Source organism: Pteropus vampyrus, unplaced genomic scaffold (genome assembly GCF_000151845.1).
Source record: "Pteropus vampyrus isolate Shadow unplaced genomic scaffold, Pvam_2.0 Scaffold87, whole genome shotgun sequence".
NCBI lineage: Eukaryota > Metazoa > Chordata > Mammalia > Chiroptera > Pteropodidae > Pteropus > Pteropus vampyrus.
This window is the reverse complement of record NW_011888868.1, coordinates 5,856,654-5,860,905: the sequence shown is the minus strand read 5'-3', so window position 1 is coordinate 5,860,905 and position 4,252 is coordinate 5,856,654. Positions and strand designations below refer to the sequence as shown.

The following is a 4,252-nucleotide window of genomic DNA, read 5'->3' as shown; positions in this document are numbered from 1 at the left end:
TTGCTGTGCAGAAGCGTTTTAGTTTGACATAGTACCATTCATTTATTTTTGCTTTTACGTCCTTTGCCTTCAAGGTCAAATTCGTAAAATCCTCTGTAAGCCCAAAGTCCTTGAGTTTAGTTCCTATGTTTTCTTCTATGCATTTTATTGTTTCAGGTCTTATATTCAGATCCTTAAACCATTTTGAGTTAATTTTGGTGTATAGTATTAGACAACAGTCTAGTTTCACTCTTTTGCAGGTGGCTTTCCAGTTTTCCAAGCACCATTTATTGAAGAGGCTTTCTTTTCTCTATTCTATGTTTTTGGCTTTTTGTCAAAAATTATTTGCCCATATATACAGGGGTTTACTTCTGAACTTTCAATTCTGTTCCATTGGTCTGTGTGTCTGTTTTTCTGCCAATACCATGCTGTTTTGATCATTGTCGTTTTGTAGTATAATCTAAAGTCAGTCAGAGTGATACTTCCAGAATTTTTTTTCCTTAGGATTGCTTTGGCAATTTGTTTTTTTTTTTTTGTGCTTCCATACAAATCTGATGATTTTTTTTAATATTTCTTTAAAATATGCCAAAGGGATTTTGATGGGGATTGCATTAAATCTGTTTAATGCTTTAGGTAATAAGGTCATTTTAACTATGTAGATTCTTCCAATCCAAGAACATGAAATATCTTTCCATTTCTTTGTGTCTTCTTCAATTTCTTTAATAATGTCTTATAGTTTCCAATGTATAGGTCATTTGCGTATTTCATTAGATTTTCCTAGATATGTTATTCTTTTTTTGTTGAAATTACAAAAGGAATTGATTTTTTCATTTCTTTTTCTTACAATTCAGTATTAGAGTATAAGAATGCTATAGATTTTTGAACATTGATTTTGTATCCTGAAACTTTACTGTATTTATTATTTCTAATAGAGTTTTAGAAATAATAATAATAGTGGAGTCTTTAGGGTTTTCTATGTAGATAATTGTATTATCTGCAAAAAGTGATAATTTGGCTTTTTCTTTCCCTATTTCAATGCCTTTTATTTCTTTTTCTTGCCAGATTGCACTTGCTAGGACCTCCAATGTTATACTGGATAACTGTGGTGATTGTGGACAGCCTTGTCTCATTCATGATCTTAGAGGAAACGTTTTTAGTTTTTCACCATTAAGTATAATGTTGGCTGAGGGTTTGTCATATTTGGCCTTTGTTATGTTAAGATACTTTCCTTCTATACCCATTAGATTAAGTGTTTTGATCATAAATGGATGCTGTATCTTGTCAAAGGCTTTTTCTGCATCTGTTGATAATATCATATGATTTTATTCTTTATTTTGCTTATGTGGTGTATCACATTAATCAATTTGCATATGTTGAACCATCCTTGTGCCCCTGGGATGAAGCCAACTTGATCATGGTATAAAATCTTTGTAACGTGTTGTTGTATCCAATTTGCTAATATATTATTTAAGATTTTTGTATCTGTGTGTATGAGAGATGTTGGTCTGTAGTTTTCTTTCTGTGAATGTGTATGTTATCCTTACCAGGTTTTGGTATTAGGATAATTTTGGCTTCATAAAATGAGTTAGAAAGTATTGCTTTTTCTTGAATTTTTTGGAAGAGTTTGAGAAAAAGAGGTATTAAATCCTCTTTGATGGTCTATGGCCATGCCACCCTGAACAAGCCCAATGTTTGATCTCGGAAGCTAAGCAGGGTCGGGCCTGGTTAGTACTTGGATGGGAGACCACCTAGGAAGACCAGGTGCTGTAGGCATAAATAATAAATAAATAAATAAATAAACAAATAAATAAAATCCTCTTTGAATGTTTGGTGGAATTCACTGGTGAAGCCATTTATTTCTGCACTTTTACTTTTGGGTAAGTTTTTGATGATTGTTTCAATTTCCATTCTGCTGAACAGTCTATTTAGATTTTCCAGTTATTCTTGATGCAGTTTAAGAAAGGTTTATATTTCTAAGAACTTGTTTATTTCTTCTAGGTTATTAAATTTGGTGTTTTATAATTTTTCGTAGTATTCTTGTGTGATCCTTTGTATTTTGATGATAACTGTCATTAATTCTCCTCTTTTATCCCTGACTTTGTGTTTGCTCTCTTTTCTTCAGTGAGTCTAGACCAGGGTTTGTCAATTTTATTAATCTTCTTAAAGAAGCAGCTTTTTGTTGCATATTTTTTCTATTGTCTTTTTTTTCTTAATTTCAGTTAATTCTGCTCTAATTTTGAATATTTCCTTCAGTCTGCTGACTTTGTGCTTCATTTGTTCTTTTTTTCTAGTTTTTTTTTTTTTTTAAGATAAAGCATTCATTTATTTATTTGGGCTCATTCATATTTTTTGAGATAGGCTTGTAATGATTTGAACTTTCCTTTTATTACTGATTTTACTGGTGTCCCAAAAGTTTCGATATGTTATACTATAATTTTCATTCTTTTCTATGTATCTCTTAATCTCTCTTTTTATTTATTCTCTGACCCAGTCATTCACTAGTAGCACATTGTTTAATCTCCATGTATTTGTGATTCTTCCCACTTTCTTTTCACAGTTGATCTCTTATTTCAAAGCATTATGATCAAAGAATATGCTTGGTATGATTTCAATCTTCTTAAATTTGTTGAGGCTAGTTTTATGTCTCAACATATGGTCTATCCTCGAGAATGTTTCATATGCACTAGAGAAGAATATATAATCTGCTGTTTTGGGATGAAATGTTGATTATGTCTAATTGGTCTAATGTATCATTTAAGGATGTTATTTCCTTATTGATTTTCTGTTTGGATGATCTATTCATCTCTAACAATGGGATATTTAGGCCCTCTGCTTTGATTGTATTCTTGTCAGTTTCCCTTTTTAGTTCTGTTAGTAGGTGCTTTATATATTTTGGTGCTCCCTGATTGGGAGCATAGATATTAGTAAATGTTAGGTCTTCTTAATGTATGGTTCCCTTTATCATTATGAAGTGTCTATCACTGTGTCTCTTTACCTTTTTTATTTTGAAGTCTATTTCATCAGCTAAGAACAGCTACAAATGGCTTTCTCTGGTTGCCACTTGCTTGTATTATTATTTTCCACCCTTTCATTTTGAGTCTATATTTGTCTTTGCAGCTGAGGTGTGTCTCTTGAAAGCAGCATCTGGTTGAGTTTTGTTTTTTGATCCAATCTGCTACTCTGTGCCTTTTTATTGATGAGTGCGGTCCATTTACATTAAGGGTGCTTATTGAAATACGAGGTTTTCCTATAGCCATTTTATCTTTTGTTTTCTGGTTTCTCGGTGTTTCCACTGTTTGTTTGTCCTTTTGTTTCTGTCATTTTAATTTGGTACTGTTTTGTGGATTTTTCCCTGTGATCTCTCATGTCTTATGCTGTATGTCTCAGTTCTGGATTTATGGAGTGTGGTTACCATTAAGTTTATGTGAAGGACAGTTATATATACAGTAGTGCATTTTCCTCTGCATGCACCTTATCAACATTCCCCTTTGTGGTTTTGGATTTTTACTCCCTCACCTTTTCTGTTTTTGGTGTCTCAAAATATCACTATATATGCTAAACATTCATTTCTAAGTTGCAGTAGCTGTTATCTTCTCTTTTTAGAGTGTTGGTTTATTATTATTATTATTTTTGGCCTTTAACAATTGTGTAATGTTTAAGCTTATTATATCCTGTTCTTAATAAGGGTTGCACTTTCCTGCTTCTGTCTGACTGTTAGTCATAGTTATGTATTTTTTATCCTTTTGTTTCAGGTAGAATGACCCCCTTTAGTATTTCCTGTAATGCAGTCCTTGTGGTGGAGAATTCCCTCAGCTTTTGCATGTCTGAAAAAGTCTTTATTTCTCTTTCATATCTAAAGGAGAGCTTTAATGGATGTATTATTCTTGGCTGATAATTTTTTCTTTCAATAGTTTGAATATTTGGTTCCATTTCTTCTTTGCTTGTAAGGTTTGTGCTGAAAAGTCCGAAGATAGTCTAATGGATATTTCTTTATAGGTTACTCTCTTCCTTTCCCTGACTGCCCTGAGAGTTCTTTCTTTGACATTAATTTTTAACAACTTTAATATAATGCTTCTTGGAGAAGACCTTTTTGAGTAGAGATAATTGAGTGTTCTGTTAGCTTCTTGGATTTGAATATCCAGCTCATTTCTTAGATATGGAAAATTCTTCTCAATTATTTGTTTGAATATGCTCTCTGTTCCCTTTTCTTTCTCTTCACCTTCTACTATACCTATTATTATTATATTGATTTTCCTGATGATATCAGATAGTT

General features: G+C 32.1%; 1 pseudogene; it reads left to right on the top strand.

Annotated features, from left to right (window-relative positions):
• The first annotated feature begins 1,636 nt into the window (after positions 1 to 1,636).
• Positions 1,637 to 1,752, top strand: LOC111742167 (annotated as a pseudogene).
• Positions 1,753 to 4,252: the final 2,500 nt, after the last annotated feature.